Here is a 17901-nt window from a genome sequence, read left to right as displayed (position 1 = left end):
CGGGGAGCCCTACAGTGGGCCTGCCCAACTTGCATCACAGTGTGCTCAGCCATCTCTCCAGCTTACTCCTTCCCTGATAATTGCTTGGCCAGCCTTATCTCCTAGACTGAGTGGTTCAGTTATTAATTTATTATGCTATTTATTCATTCATTCAACAAACATTTATTATGTCCTATACATAATCATAAAGTTGAGTGCAACAGACCTTTCCTCTTTTCACATATGGCAGTTTTTTCTTGAGGCAAGTTTTCGACTGTGAATTCTACTGAATCTAAGAAAGCAAATATCATTAAACATTTCATCTAGCTTCTTTCAAACAATAGTAGATAATTAATTTTTACACAAAATTAATCCAACAGATATTTTAAGGTATAATCCACATGGCACTACACACTAATTCCTCTCATTTCATTGACTCTAAATATTACGTCCTTATAAAATTAAACAAAGAAAATGGATGATTGACAGAGTTCTTCATTTTTGATTCAGACATTTTGATCTTGCTTCGAGTCTAAGACTCAGATAGATGTAATAAGAATGTAATGAGAAGTAGATGTCCCCCAATTATTATTTGGTTGTTGTATGTGTTTAACCCAAATGGGGAAAACTACATGAAAGATACTGAGAAGTCCATGAGGAATCTGGCTTATCTTAAAGTGCATATATTTGCAGAAAACTTAAGTTTCAAAAGCTGTGTGTGTTGAAGGGAATAGAGGAGAGATTAAGATCCTTGTTTAGTTAGAAAGAATACGTTTTCACACAAAGAGACAAACAAACAAGAACAGAACCAGACACATAAACACTGGGAATAAATTGGTGACTGCTGCGGGGGGGCGGGGGAGGGGGATTGGCAAAATGGGTGAAAGAGTGTGGAAATTAACAGGCTTCCAGTTATGGAATGATAACTTGGGGGATAAAAGGTACGGAATAGGGCCTATAGTCAATGATACTGCAATAGTATTGTATGGTGACAAATGGCAGCTACACTTGAGGTGTCACAGCGGGATGTATGGAGGGTGGAGTCACTATGTTATACACCGAAATAAAACTAATGTAATAGTGTATGTCCACTGTAGGTCAATATAAAGAAATCAACAAAAAAGAATAGCTTTTCATCTGACTCAGTCAAATACGAGGCTCAACATTCTTATGTGTTTTCGACCCTAAAGAAGTGAGCCAAATTCTTTCAAATTTTTTTTTTAATTTTTTTTAACGTTTATTTATTTTTGAGACAGAGAGAGACAGAGCATGAACAGGGGAGGGGCAGAGAGAGAGACACACACAGAATCTGAAACAGGCTCCAGGCTCTGAGCCGTCAGCACAGAGCCCGACGCGGGGCTCGAACTCACGGACCGCGAGATCATGACCTGAGCTGAAGTCGGACGCTTAACCGACTGAGCCACCCAGGTGCCCCAAATTCTTTCAATTTTAATGCCTGTATGTTAATAATAGCGATAATGTCACTAAATAAAGTATATTCACGATTATAAGCACTGTTAAGTTTTAATTTGGTTTCCTTTTCTGATAATAATTTAACAATGTTTTTATTTGCAAAGTAATACGCAGACATGAGTTACGAATATATTATTTTTAGTAAGATTCTCCTTAGCTAGACAAGCGGTCCAAGTCAAGCAAATAGGAGAGATCACCCCGGCTCCAGCAAAACTAGCATTTTGGAAGATGCATCCCTACACGAGAAACTAGGACACTTCTCTGAGTCTGGTGTTTGTGCCTCTGTGCAAAAACACTGGAACACCGAACAGAGAAGTTACACTATGGGAGGAAGCTAAAAAGAAGCAATTTTCTAATTTCCCACTAAGTCATCTTTGTTTAAGCTTAAGATATAAGATGCAGTATTTTCTGAGTCTCTACTGTTTTTTTTTTAAGCTGAGTACATTTTTTAAAAATAAAAAATGCTTATTCCTTTGGAGAGAGAGAGAGAGAGAGAGAGAGAGAGAGAGAAACAGAGCACAAGCAGAGGAGGGGCAGAGAGAGAGAGAGAGAGAGAGAGTCCCAAGCAGGCTCCGCTCTCTGAGCCCATAGCCTGACGTGGGGCTCCACCCCACCAACAGTGAGATCATGACCTGAGCGGAAATCAAGAAGGGGGCTGCTTAACAGACTGCACCACCCAGGTGCCCCTAGTTCCATGACATTTTGAGGTAGGTGTAAGTATCCCTATTTCACTGACAGGCAAACAACTCCAAGAGGGTCACCACAGCAAAGAGGTTATTCAAGCCTACATCTGTTTGATTTCAAAACCCAGGCTTTTTTCTACTACACATTGTTCTGTTTTTTCCTCCTCCTGTTTTGCGCTAGGTGTATGGAATAAAGTTACTCTGTCATCCACAGTTGGTACAAAGTGCTGCTTACTGTCAAGCCCTAGGACAGCGCCGCAACCAACCCTCTGGCGGCGTTCCCAAGATGCCAGCTCTGAGACCACGCGCAGGACCGGAAGCAGGAAGTCTCCCGTAGGCTCAGGAATAGCGTTAGGGGCTATCGGTTTACAACACTGTCGTAAAATACGCGGCAGCCGAAAGCCCAGCCCGTCAAAAAGTCCCATCAGGGGGCTTGGGCGAAAAGGAGAGGGAGGAGGGATGGGGCAGGTAATGCCGAATGAAGAGCGGGAAAGGGGCAAATGGTTAGATTATCAGAGGAACACAAATAGGGCTTTGTGGTGAGAGGAGAGGGTGGGGGTGAAGCAGAGTTGAAACGGGAAGAAACTTTGCTGAAAGAACAAAGAAAAGAATAAGTGTAGTGTTATCTTCATTAGAAGAAGTGGAAGTTTGTCTCCTGCGACACATTGTTCCAACCCATTGTGTTGTGCTAAGATATTGGATTATCTCAACTGTTCGCCATTAGAAAAGTGTAGATTCCCGGGGCCACTTTGTAGCCAATGCTTAATAACGTGTCTGAGCTTGTGGACTTTATTGTGTGCCACGCTGAGGTGAAAATAGCGTGTAGTGACAGCCACTGACTTTCTCACCAATTATCCAGAATCCCTCCTCTTTCAAAGAGGATACAGAGATGAGAAATAATTTTAAAAAGCAGAGATAACTCATCCCTTGGGGCCAATTATGTGTGATTCCTAGATTTCCTGGAGGTGAATTATAGTTTAATGTAACATATAGATTCTTTACCAGGTCCCAATAGCCCTGTTGAAGTTAAATTTATGAAACACTTTGATAAACCTCCTTGGATACCCAAGGGCCGTCCTAGGTTCACAGCCTATTTTATGGAGGTTTGCAAACCTTTCTGCAGCGCTGAGTTGCATTTCAGTTGAATTGCATGCAAACTCGGGCCAAGTTTCAAGGGAACACTAGGTAGTTCTTTCAGGTAAAAGCCAGGTGAAACTCAAAGGGTCCAAAGTGGGTTTTGATTTGAGTTTTCTTTTGGGTTCTACTTGAACTTGACACTCAAAGTGAAACTCAGGAGATCTGAACCTCTTGCAAACTCAGGCTCCAAGGGAGGTTTTGGGGAGCAAACCTGCATGTTGAAAATGCTGAGCTAACAGTAATAATTGGTGCATTAGTTTGCTTTGCCCAAACCTCTGAGTAGTTTCATCTGGAAAAAGAAGGGTTCTCTTAGCATATGTAGAGTTTAGTAAAGCTTTGCAAGAGGCCTTTGGTCTTCCTGACAGATTACCTGCAATAAGGCAAATGCACAGGTTGCCGTAAGGTCAGATTGCCAAGCACAGTCTCCAAAATAAGCTACGGAATTGGATCAATCACATTCTCATATCACATTCCTGAATTGGGATTACAGGCATCTTGGACAATTCAGTTCACCTGGCCAATTTAAATTAAAGCTGGATGTGTTGTCTGCATTACCTAGATAGTTGGTGCTGTATAGATCAGACCACAGCGAGATGAAAATATTCTCTTGTAAGAATGAGTAAGTGGAAAGAGAATCCTGGGTTTTCCCTCACCCCCATCAAACATTCATAAAGGCCAATATATGACAGTCCTTAAAAGATAAAGGCACAACAAGCATATAGATGAGCCAATTGCCAAGGCATTTTACAAGTTACGCTTCTGACCTGATGAGGGGTTGGTGGTAGGGCAGAGGGGATTTCATTTACTTTTGGCAAACAAGTCTGAATACTAAATTAAACTTAGCAGGAATGAGGGGTTTTTTGAGAAAGGAAACAAGCTGGCAGAATTTTGGCGTATCAACAAAAGGAAATCACACAAAGAAAAGGATTAGTCAAAATAAAGATCAAATGCAGATAAAAAATAGATTGGCTTCAATCCGGGAAACATTTGTTGCATTTTACAAGCAGGTCTTTCCTTCCCCAGTGTGAAGAACAGAGGAACCTCCTGATCTTCCCCTAAAGGTCATCCAACACGGGGCATGCTGGTGATGAAATGCTCCAGAGCCCCTGAGAAAGCCTAGCACACGTGCAGTATTGAAAAGAAATTCAAACCTCTTAGGCTTAAAACTATAGACAAGAACAGAGGCTTGTTCAAACCTCTTAGGCTTAAAACTATAGACAACATGAAGGCAATGAATATTAGTAAGCAAATTCTAAGGAAGTGTTGTACCAAGTATTCATACTTCAGACATACTCACATAGTGGCTACTTTAACAAAATGAACAAACAGTATCTATCATCTTTCTATAGAGTAGGCATTCTGGAAGGTACTGAACTTTTTTAGACTTCAGAGGAACCTGTGTGATGCATTATAACCAAAGCCACACAATCCATATGGCCTGGTACAAAATCAAAATTCAGAAACCCTTGTTTAAAAAGGCAGAACAAAGGTGTGTTGAAGGTCTATATCTTTTTCCTTTTTTTCTAGGGTCTCTCTTTCCACGTGTGGTGTTTTTTATTTCCTATTTAATGTTATTTTAAGTAAAGAAAATTAACATTTGAAATTATTAGCACAAGTCTCACTGCTTGTCTTTATTCTGTGCACAGCCCAGACTTAAATGCAAATATAAGAGCACTGACTTCATATGCGGGATTACTGAAATTACACAAGTCATATTTTGTAGTTCATACATATGCTTTTCACTCTTACCAGAACAGTGGAAATGTTTCACAGAATTAACTCAACTGTTTTCATTTCACTTCCTGATATGCATACATTCTACCGACACTGTCTCCCTTCAGCTTACTGATGAGTAAGGAAGGGCTAAAAGGAAAAGGAACCCTTGGGTCACCCTGTTTTTCCCTGAACATAGAGGATTCACAGAAGGCTCGCTGGAGAAGGTGGCATCCAAAGATAGTAGGAACAAACTGGACATGAGAATTTCAGGAGAATGTCTGATAAAGAGGAAGAATTACTATAGGAGATGAAATAAGCTTTAGCATAATTGATGGTTTGATTTTTGGCTTATTTTTTCTTGTTCTTGCATGTTATGGATTCTCTATAATCAATTGACACATTTTGTAAATGAGGCGTTCACATTCATCATGAGAATTAGATTGCCTCCCGCAAGTGTCAGTGTCATTCAGAAACTTCCATCTTTAGGCTACAGATTATAAACCCAGTCTTGACTAAACCCTTCAGACAAATATTCAAGATGTGTCGGCAGTTTGAATACCTTTTAAAAAACTATGTCAGAAAGAAAAAAAAAACTATGTCTAAAAAGAAGTTCTGGAAAGAATACTAAATCCTAGATGCCACAGAGGAACTAAAAATGGAACGACGCTGGACATTGGAACATTATTTAAAGCCAACATGTGGCCTTCCGTGAAATCAAACTCTGAGGTCCTCTCGATTCTCTCATCATTCTACCTGTCTGAGGAACTAACTGAGGCTTCAGTTTTAGGGAACACCAGCCTTTGCTTTTATTACACATATTTATCTTTTAGATGAAGAAGTACAAATATTATTTTGAAGTATCCTTAGAAGAGTGTTGTATATTAATTTCTGAGTTTGAAATGTATTTGCTTTTCAAGCTGTTTCGTTATTTTGCAGGTAAACACGCACACACATATACTCATTTTACTGTATATGTGAGTAAAGAGATGTATAGATAGATCTACTTATGGAACTCTTATAGGAGGATGGATACATCAGAGGAATGTGAGCAGGGAGGGAAAAACATTCTCGGGATGCATACTGCAGTACATATTCAGTTTTGTAACCTTGGACAGCCGGGACATGTGAATGGCTGATAGATTGGGTTAGCATGAGGTGATGAAACTTGGAGCTATATCTCTTGGGGAAAAGTCTGCATCGAACCCTAAAAGCCCGTGGCCTAATCAGTTTTATAGGAGGTGTAGGTCCAAGAGCCCGTGTAGGAAGCACACAATTACAATTAGTGGGTCATCTTTAAAAAGCAAAATGAAAAGGAAAAGAGGAGAAGGGAGGCTGGTCAGCCAGTGGTGTGTTTATGATCAGGATGTGGGTCGAGTCAACACAATGCACTCCATGGCCACCAATATTCCCCTAAACCATAACCTCAGCGCTGTGCTTTGTTAGTCATATGGAAAATCACAGAAGAAAATGTGGGTTAGTTGTGTAAATGAGACACTACTCCAGGAAAAAAAAACAGCTCAAAGTGTGTGCCCTGGAGACCATGGGTCAGAAACATTTTGTACAGGGGAGAAACATTTGTAAACAGCAAATGCCATACACTTAAAAAAATTTTTTTTTAAATGTTTATTTATTTTCGAGAGAGACAGAGACAGAATGCGAGTGGGTTAGGGGCAGAGAGGGAGACAGAGAATCCAAAGCAGGCTCCAGGCTCTGAGCTGTCAGCACAGAGCCCGATGCGGGGCTCGAACTCACAAACCGTGAGATCATGACCTGAGCCCAAGTCTGACGCTCAGCCAACTGAGCCACCCAGGTGCCCCGCCATACACTTTTGAATTGTCTTAACAGTGGAGGTGGCTTTCCACCCTCATTTAATTTCCCTTGTGACCAAGCATCTTGTCCTCAGCCATGACTACAAAGCCTGTTTTTAATAGGCTTATACTTGTTCGTTAAACAGAAATAAATTGCCAATCTAAATTTTTATTTATTATGACCTAGAACTTACCTTGTTTATCTGCCTTACATTCAGCGAAGTTTAAAAGGGGAAGAATTTAATTTTGACAGACATATTTATTCATTTTCTGATCCTGTTTTTCTTTTTGTAAATTTCTTTGCAGAAAGAACAAGCCTTAGAAAGCAAGCGGTCTGCTTCTGTGGTCTATTTCCTTACACTTACTAGGCAGTGTTTATCCATTTCTTCACAGCCTGACCGAAGTGTCTCTGACAATGGCACAGGTGTAAGTGACAGAACAAGGGAAATGTCAACCAGATTAGTTTGAAACAGTAAGTCCAAGGTTGCCTTTATTTCTGTAGTTTTCAATAATATGCTTGTGTACATTTTAGAAAGTGGCCCAAACTGAGCATATATATTTGTAGTATTATCCTGAAAATAGTTTGGTCTTATGGACTCCTGAAAGGGTCTTGAGGTCCCCAGACCATTGCTGCGAAGGTGATTACCTCCATAGCTGATTAAAAGCCTTCTAGATTGCTGACTGTACATTTAATCTTCACCTTGATTGTTTTTCGCTTAATGTATCCTAAAGATGTTTCCATATCAATACAAAGAAATCTTCACTTGCTTTTATAACAGCCTAGTATTCCATTGTCTAGATTCACCATAATTTATTTTGGCAGTTCTCTTCTGATAGGCACTTGGGTTCCCTTTGCCTCATTAAATTTTTTTTCTATAATAAACAATAATAATGAAAAAACTAGTAAATATAGCCTTTAATATAAAGCAGGCATATTTGTAGGAAAACTTGCAGAAGTGGATTGCAAATTACAATTTTGCCTGGTCTAGCCAAATTACCCTTCATGGACTTTGCTCTATTTTGCATGCCTACCCAAATTACATGAACAGACTTTCTTCCCCAGCTTGCTGTTGGGAGCTTTGATAATCTGGTAGTTGAACAATATTATTTTAGAGTAGTCTTAAGGTACATTGCTCTTGTTATGAGTAAGGCTGAACATCTTTTCATACGTTAGCACGTTGTGTATTTCCTTTTCTGTGAACCAGGTTATCTTTCAGATTGTTGATCTTTTTCTTCTCAATTTATGAGGGCTTTTAAATGAAGGATTAGGGAAAGGATATAGGGACCTTTGAAGTATTGCTCCTGCTATGACTTTCAAATGCTTCGTCTCAATTTGTCATTTTATTTTAGATTGGCTCATGGTGTCTTTTGCCATATACAACTTTTTAATATTTATCTATTTCTACTTTACCAACTTTTTCCTTATTCTTGGTTTCTGCATTTGGGGACTTGGTTTAGGAAGATGTTTTTGGGGTGCCTGGCCGGCTCAGTCAGTGGGGCAAACAACTCTTGATCATAGGGTTGTGAGTTCGAGCTCCACCTTGGGTGGAGAGATTATTTAAAAATAAAATCTTGGGGCGCCTGGGTGGCTCAGTCGGTTAAGTGGCCAACTTTGGCTCAGGTCATGATCTCACAGTCCGTGAGTTCGAGCCCCGCGTCGGGCTCTGTGCTGCCAGCTCAGAGCCTGGAGCCTGTTTCAGATTCTGTGTCTCCCTCTCTCTGACCCTCCCCTGTTCATGCTTTGTCTCTCCCTGTCTCAAAAATAAATAAAGTGTTAAAAAAATTAAAAAATAAAAAAAATAAAATAAATCTTAAAAAAAAGAGAGAGAAAGACTTTTTTTCTACTCCAGAGTTATAAAGAAATGCACAGATATTTCCTTCTTGTACCTTTACTTTCTTATATCATAGTTTACATTTAATCACTGGAACATTTGTAGAGTATCTTGGTGTACAGTGTATAAAAGATGAATCTTATTTAATATTTTTTATGCACTACCCACTTTTCACAACACCACATTCTGAAAAATTCCATCTTTACAATTGAAACATAACCCTTACCATGTAATAAATTCTTGAGTATATTTGGTTTAAGAGCATGTGAAAAAAAAATAAAATCTTATGAACTAGTAGAATGTATTCCAGCCGTGCAAAAATTGCTTAATATTAGAAAATGTATTCATGTCACTTCATTAGATTAAAAGATCTCACACCCACCATGTTGATAAATGTTAATGGTAAGATCGAATTGACTGAGAGACCAAAGACACCTCCTGATGAATCAAGAAAATTTACTTATCTGGAAGCTACAGAAGGAAGTCTTGCAATCAGGATCCACAGCAAAGAGGCCAGCAGCATTCTCCAATAACAGACAGAGGACACTGGCAGATGTACAACTGCAGATATAAGTCCAAGAATGTGAGAGCCACATGAGAACTCCTAGAAGTTCAACTGATGCCCTCCAAGCCCAGCCTTATTATTCCTGAGGCCGTGGCAACTCTCCTACAGGCTAGAGTGGATATTTGTGAGAAACCATGTCATCAGGGTTATGTGTATCATCAGTCTTGGTGGAACCCGGTGCACACGAGACTACCTGGCACATACAGGACAGTGTGGTTTATTCAGTATATTTACCCCCCTCCGCCTCGTCAAGATACGCATCCCATTCAAGTTATTTTCCTGGACTTAGAGTTGTGGAAAAAGGAAAACGGTCAGTTATAAACTTCTTTGGGAGTATGGTTAACAACTTCTTAGCTGAAAGACCCAACCTATATGGAGAAAACATATATAGTGATCTCAGAGAGGTAAAAAAAAAAAAATTACTAACAAACAAAAGCTTATAAATATAGAAATTAAAAAAACAAAACAAAACTAGGTCTTTACCAAGAACTTATAGCCAACATTCTTGTGGTGAAATATTAGAAGAATTCCTACAAAGACAAGAATTTCTGCTAAAGTGCTATCATTTAATATGTATTAAAGGCCCTAAAAATACACTGAGAAAAAGAAAACGAAAATATAAATGTTAAAAGGGAAGAGGTGAAATTGCAACTTACGGAGATATGATTACCTATACAGGAAATTGAAGAAGAATCAGCAGACGATCTATAATATCTAATGTGAAAGTCCATTAAGGTGGCCAGATACAAGATTAACATACAAAAATAGATAATATGCTGTGCATCACAATAACTGGTGAGGAAATGGAATAGGAAAAAGTCCCATTTACCATAATAATAATAAGGAAAACTTTTAAGATAATAATTATAATAATAATTGTAGGACCCATATGAAGAATACCTCAAACCTAAGGTTGTCAAAGAAGAATTGAAAACATGGAGAGAAAAGCCATATTCTTAGATGAGAAGATTCAATATTATAAAAAACAATTTAATTCTACCCAAGTTAATATGTAAGTTTAATGCAACCCCTACTAAAACATTACAAGAATTTTAAATGAAGTTTAATTCTAAATTTTTCTGGAAAATAATTCTAAATTTCAAAGAGAAAAATATGCAAAAATGTTCAATACAAGATTGGAGGAAATCACAATCACTGGAATTTGTGTTACTATATATGAAAACATAAAGCTTTACTAATTATATTGATGTTAAAGTGGACATAAAGATCAATAGAACAGAACAGATTGTCCAGAATTCAATCTTATTTATATACAGATATGATTAATATGGTAACTTAAATCTATGGGAAAGGTTAGTAAATATTATTGAGCAGTTTAATAAATTATTTGGAAAAAGTAAGGCTGGACATAGAGACATATCCAAATTTCAGATGAAATAGGAGCTATATGTAAACAAAAACAAAGTAGAAGATAGTTTGACTTGTCTAGTTAATTAATTGAGATGGGATGTGTTAAGAATCTGAGGGCACATAATAGGGCCTCAATAAATAGGGACTCTTGACCCTCTTGCAATGCCCAGTGCGGGGTCCTATTGTCTATAGAAATATGTTCGGAAAAGATGATTCCTTTTGCTCATCATCTAAATCATTTTTACTGTGTTCTACCCTGGAGTCTAACCAGGAACACCTCCTCCTAGTAGGTTCTTTACTATTTAGACTATTTAGACTATTTATTATAGTCTTTATCTTGCAAACGAATAGCCATCATTTAGAGTCATAGCACATCATGGATCAAGAATGCTCCTTTAGGATTGGATTTCCAAAGTTTAATTTGATGTTTTATGCATGCCTAGAGTGCCTGTGGCTCGCACGCAAATGGTTTGACCCATTTCTCAACAGCCTGAGTGCCTTCTGAGAAACAGAGATGAGTAAATAGTTGTAGTTAAAACAGTAGGCAGTCCCAGACTGCTCTCCTACTGGGAGATTAAAATACTCCAAATGCTCCTAAAGAGTCCATCTTCTTCAGAATGAAGAGAAAGTGGAAATTGGGTGAAATTTGGCCATTGGGTGGCCAAATCATTGGGTGAAAATAGGCATAATAAAATTGAAGCAGTCATTTGACTAAATGATGCTGATTCTAAAAGGTAGAATCTATGGAAGAGTTACAGTAAAGTGGCTTTTTTTTTTTCCCCAGAGACCCACATAATCTCAACAGGTTTTTTTTTTCGTCATATTTCATGAATGCGTTGTTAAAGATGAAATTTCAGTGTGAAAGAGCTTTCAGCAGCTAAATCTTGAATTTTGTCACAACTTAGCCCATATATACCAAGTTCTACAAACTAGTACATGTTCTATATCAGCGTGTGCTTGAGCGTATATTCCATATTTGCTTATTGTCATTTGTTACAAGACATGGGCTTTCTTGTTTTGCTTTTGGTATCTGACCCTCCAAAACAAGGATTGTTGCATAGGGATGCTAAAGTTCTCAAAACCCAATATGGTCCCTGTGAATACCCACTTTGTTTAAGTCAGCATAGATCTCCATCACACTGACATTTTTTGTAGTGAGTTTCTTAATCACTCTCTGAATGTTGTACACATCTAATAATACAAATCAAATATCATACATATTGATTGCGAAGTGAAGTTGGAAATCTTACAATAGAGTCAATGAAATCAACGAAAGTGGTGATGGACAAAGATTCCAGTTTATATATGAAGCTATTGACAAAGGAGGACCTGGTGGAATTAGATCAATTAATAACCAAAGGTAATAATCGACAGGACTAACAACACACTAGGTATTTCAGAGACTTATTTGTATATCAGTGTATTAAGAGAACATCTTGGAAAAGTAGAGCTCTTGAATAATTTTTCATGACTCTTACTGTGATCATTTGGCACAACTCAAACAGGTAGTGAATGGTATATCCTGCTAGCCTTTATTTTTGTCAGACAAGTTACCTTAAAAAGAACCAATGCTTGATTCATTCTGTGGTCTCATAGTTACTGCATAGCTACAATTTTAACTTCTGTAAAATACAAGATGAAATACTGAGTTTTGTAAGTTTTGGTTACATTTTTTCAAAATAAGAAAATCAAACCTTTTATTTACTCAGTACATGACATTTCTTCTCTATTTTAAGTAGATTCGCTTTAAGTGAGCTTTTTGCAGGACAAATAATCCTCCAATAATGAAAACCTGCCGTCCTACAAACCATTAGTTCTGCAGTTGCGGCAGAAACTAGGAAGAACAAATTGAATAAGACACGGGCCCTGTGCTAAAGAAGTATCCAATTAAGCCAATGTACATCACATTGCCTCGTTTTCTTACATCTTTCATGACATGTACATTATTTTGAGAAGGAAATCAAGGATTTTTTTTCCTTTATCCCCTTTCCTTATTCCCAACAGAGCTAATTGTTCCAAGACTGTGGAGATAGTGAGTTTAACAATTGCAAATTTGAGGTGGAATTTTCAACACTTTATTAGACAAAGGCTGTTTATGTTTTCTTGTTTGCATTGTATAAAGATTCTTATCTATTCTTGTTGCTATGTGACAGAAACACAATGTTTTCTGCTCAGATTTTTTTTTTTCCCTCCAAATAATGATGATGTAAACTTAGAGGAAAGTTGGCTTTTCTGAAGAAGTTTTATTATGATGTTTGAATATGAAGAGTGCATTTGAAGATTTTTCTTTCTCTATTGGTCTGTTGAGTTCCTTTCTTTTCTTTTAGAACTTGTTGTGGGAAAGAAAAAGAGGCTTTTACTATAGCACTAAAATAATTTAGCTTTTTATCTGTAAGAGTGAAAATAAAAGGAAAAATTCTGAATGTCTATGACATAGATGAGTTGTTATATATTTATACACACAGCTTAGCCAAGGTAGTTTCAGAAATGATCTTCCTACCTTCCCTGATTATCAGTGCCTTTTAAAATATGTTACTAGCCAGGATTTTATTGCTACTAGTAGAAATTCTACTCTCTACAGAAGCTGTCAAGACGTATTTATTTTATTTATCATCATAATTTTTCTCTCCCCTTCCACGTCCGTCTTAACACCTATGTGAACAGAAATAGTTGTGCAGGTGAAGAGTAGCTATAATCTATGTGCAATACAACTGCAATTTCTAAGTAAGAAATCATGCTTGCAGTCTCGCTCAAAGAATGATCTTTAATTCGATCTTTAGAATCTCAATTAGGACTTAGGATCTCAACGTGAGGACTAGATGTGCTGGTCTGCTTTCTGTACAAAACAAAGTTGGCTAAAGTTAGCAAAACCAGAAAGATTGTGACCCAGGAAAAATACACCGAGTTTGCAGTTTCTGCATGAGATTAAGAAAAATAAATTGAAGAAAATCAAAATTCTATTGATTAGAAAAAAATTATTTTTATGAGACTGTGTGTATCCACCTTTTAGTGGTGAAAGAAGACTCTAAGGAGGATCAAAGAAGCTTCATTATTCCTTCTGTTCACTTGGTGACCATTTTAGGTCTTAAACTCAGAAGGATTATTCTCTTTCCTGGCCTTCAAGGCTGCATATTCAATCCACATGTGACTCCTTAGTCATTCTGAACAGAGTGTAATTTTTTCTTAACCCCACATGTTGCAAACTATCTGGAAGAGTGCTGTCCTCCAAATAGCTCCCTCTACAAATCCTAAACAACAGCTAGACAAGGCCTTCTTCTCTCTCATTGCTGCTGTCCTGGTTGTTCAACTGCCCATGTGGCTCCCTTCTATCTAAGTCTTAGAAGGGCCACCTGAGGCCCTCCAGTCCCGTTTCTAGATTCTGGCCACGACAGCCACCCAGCATCACAGATGCAACATTATCTTGACACTCTCTGGAGCTTCTTCTTTATCCTTCACCAGAACTGCTGTCCCCACTGCCCTCTTTGTTATGAAAAAAACTGGTCCTGGCCATAACAGGTACTCTCTTTCAGTGATGCAGCGATGACTCCTCTGCATTTCTGCCTTTGGTAGAATGCTAAAAATCAGAAAGCAAAACAAAACAAAACAAAAACAAACCTTTGTCTCAAGGGCACACGCTTTCAACTTACCTGTTGTCTTCTCACAGTTGGAACAGAGGGCTGAAGTCAGTTTTTCCATTTCTCCCATTTTGCCCCATGACAATGTGAGATAGCCAGGATGCAGATGTCCTGGCAGAAGTGATTCTTGTTCTTCCTGATCCCCTGCTTGCTCCATGAGAGGAAGCAACGTTTCACAGACACCTTTCAATTCAACCGTAGGAGCCCCGATTCTCTCTCCTGATTCCTCACACCTGTTTTCAACAGTCACAATAGTTCAGCCTTCTGGAAAAAGGGAGATTGATTTTTCCACCATGATGGTCCCTGGCCAGTAGCCTTAGTCTCCGAGAGCACAAGCAAGCCCCTCATGTGATTTTTTGGGGAGTGGGCTGGTACATAGTCTGCTGCTTACGCTAATGTGCATTTTATACTTACTTTAAATTATTTTTATTTGAAAAATAAAAATGTGTAATTACTTTAAAAAAATTAGCACAGATTTTTATAGTTCATCAATATTCATTAAACATTTTCTTGTGTCAAGAACTGTGGTGTAAGTTTTATTGGAATGCTTTACGGTAGATATCCAAAGAAAAGAAAAGAACAGGGGGAGAAATGTAAAGGAAAAATGAGAAGCAGCAATCATGAGGTTGGCCAATATCTTTGACTTTGTTTTTCATTCTGCCTTATGCTTCTTAATAGGTGGTGTCTCCCTGTTTCCACTTCCCCACGGCGGCTTGTCCCAGCTGGCAAGTGGGGGTCCAGGAGCAGGAATTAGTCAACTTTGAAAGGTTTTCTCAACATATGGATGAATGGATGGGTGACCATGTGTTTACCTTACTATTTTTAATGTTTTGCTTCTGAAGTTAGATTACAGGCAGCATAAAAAAGTTAGGCAGTCTTTGGCCAACAGATGTCTGTTACTAACTCCTATTATAGGGTGAAAAACAGAAACAATCTGGCAACTCTCAATTCTGATTGGTGACGCGACAGACCAAATCATTTCTCTTTTTTTTTTTTAATTTTTTTTTCCAACGTTTTTTTAATTTATTTTTGGGACAGAGAGAGACAGAGCATGAACGGGGGAGGGGCAGAGAGAGAGGGAGACACAGAATCGGAAACAGGCTCCAGGCTCTGAGCCGTCAGCCCAGAGCCTGACGTGGGGCTCGAACTCACGGACCGGGAGATCGTGACCTGGCTGAAGTCGGACGCTTAACCGACTGCGCCACCCAGGCGCCCCCCCAAATCATTTCTCTACTTACAAGCCTCCACTTTCTTTCCATCTCAGAACACAACACAACAAAACAAAATGAAATACCAAATCCTTTGTGTGGTCTACAAAGCCCCACATGATCTCACTTCTACTTACTATTCTGATTCTACCTCTCTCCTTTCTCCCTACAACCTAGCCAGCCACATTAGCCTCCTTGCTCTTTCCTGAACATGCCAGTATACTCTTATCTCAGGACCTTTGCACTTACTCCTCCTTCAGCTTGGATCTCCCTGCCCCCAATAGGCACTAGACTTTTTCCCTCACTTGCTCAGATCACTGCTCAAACATGACCTTACAGAGAGACTTTCCCCAACCACCCTTTCTAAACTAGTTCCCCTTTCCTATTACCATAATAAGTTTTATTTTTTTGTAGTGATTACCGTCTTTGGTTATATGGTTATTGTCTCTCTCCTCAATCAGAATAGAAAACTTCATGAGTTTGGATTTTGTTCTTGGCCTCTATTCCCAATACTAAGAACAGTACTTGGGGAAAAGCAGGCACTCAAACAAAGCAGATGTTATCAGTGTCCTCCCTTGTACCGTTTAAGCCAAACTCCAGCTGTGAATATCTGCATCTTCAAGTCAGAGGATGCTTTCCAGAAACTGCAGAAGGCCATTTTGCCTAGGCATCAGGCTTGAGGATATACAACTCCACCCCCGCCAAAGAGCACCCCTCAATCGATAATTCTCAGCATTTGCTGTACAAATATTACAGCTCCCTTGTCTTTCAGTGGAGGAGGGGTGGGGGTAAGGGGATGGGGGAAGGACCTTCCCCCCTTCGTAACAGCGCACTGTTTTATTGGCCACCTTCCCCTCCCAGTATCACTTTCCGGCTCCCCTACCAGCTCGCACCATTCAAGTAAATATTTACCCTCAAATTCTTGTCTCAGGGTCTGTTTGGAGTGACCCAAGCCAAGATGACAGATATTTGTTATCGTTGAATGAATTATTCACAGGGGGTTCTAGATACATGTTTAGAAACAAGACTGGAGAGGGGACAGCTGCAGCAGAGTTTCATGGAAGGTGGAAGGTTAGCTCAGCAACCAAAAGATGGGGCTACCACATCCTAGGGAGGAGACAATATTACAAAAAAGAAAGAAGAAAGAAAGAAAGAAAGAAAGAAAGAAAGAAAGAAAGAAAGAAAAGGAAAGAAAACGAATTCGTGGCAGCATCTGAGAATTAGCATCTGCAGCTGAGTCCTCAGAAATCTATAAGGTTGAACACAGAAACAAATATACATAATGTTGACTTCACAGGTGTGAACCCTATGTGGTTGCACAGGGCTCCATGCTCAGATGACCCTGTACTTGGTTTGAAGCTCTGCTCTTGCCATCTTCAAATTCTTAATAGGGTGTTTTTTTTTTTTTTTTTTTTTTTTTTTTTTATTGACAAGGAGCTCTGCACTTTCATTTTGCACAGGGCCTCACAAATTATGTAGCCAACCCAAGGTACACACCATAGTTTCTCATTATAGTTGAGGAAGAGGAATAGACTATCAAGGGTTTAGAATGAGAGAAATAGATTTTATAGAGCTAGGTGGTAGGTCCTAAGAAATTCTAAGGATCTTTTCATAGGCTGCTTTCATTAGGAGTGCTCATTTCTTATTTCAGATCATTGTAGCAGTCTTGAAAGTAGACATAGATGATCTAGCAATATTTCATGATACTAGTACTCAGTATAAGTCATTAAAACATTTGTGGATGGACGTAATATACATTACTACTTACAGTTTGATTTATACAGAGAAAAATACAATTGATACTAATTAGACAAACTATGATGGAATACTTACAAAAAGGTCATATTTGTCTTCTTAATTCACCTGTAATATTTTGTTTGTGTGGTGTGTGTTCTATTTGCTGCTGACTTCTTAACTGATCATTCACCTGACTTTCCAGTTGGAAGGCTGCCAAGTTTTTGATATTTCCAGTCTGACAATTGGCACGTAAGATACTATTTTTAAAATATGCCATTTTGTTTCTTTCCCCTTAAAACAGTGAATATTTTAGAGGTGGCTGGGTGGCTCAGTCAGTCGAGGCTCAGACTTCAGCTCGGGTCACGGTCTCATGGTCTGTGAGCTCGAGTCCCATATCTGGCTCTACGCTGACAGCACGGAGTCTGCTTTGGATTCTCTATTTCCCTCTCTCCCTCAGCCCCTTCTCCACTCGTGCTCTCTCTCTCTCTCAAAAACAAATGAACATTAAAAAAAAATAAAATGGTGAATATTTTAAATGGTACATTTAAATACTAAAAAAAGTCTTTTGATATAAAGAAGTTACTTGAGAAAAAAACAATTATCCCTTGTGAGAAATTTTGGTTTGTGGATTTTCAAGCCGGGTGGCAAGTAAGTCAAGTATTGTAGCGTTTTCCACTAACTAAAAACAGATGTCATGTGATGATGGGTGTTACATCTGCAGCTGACACCCACTTCAAAGAACAGGTGCCTGTAGATG

This window comes from Neofelis nebulosa, chromosome 6 (assembly GCF_028018385.1).
Source record: "Neofelis nebulosa isolate mNeoNeb1 chromosome 6, mNeoNeb1.pri, whole genome shotgun sequence".
NCBI classification, from domain to species: domain Eukaryota; kingdom Metazoa; phylum Chordata; class Mammalia; order Carnivora; family Felidae; genus Neofelis; species Neofelis nebulosa.
This window is presented reverse-complemented; position numbering follows the sequence as displayed.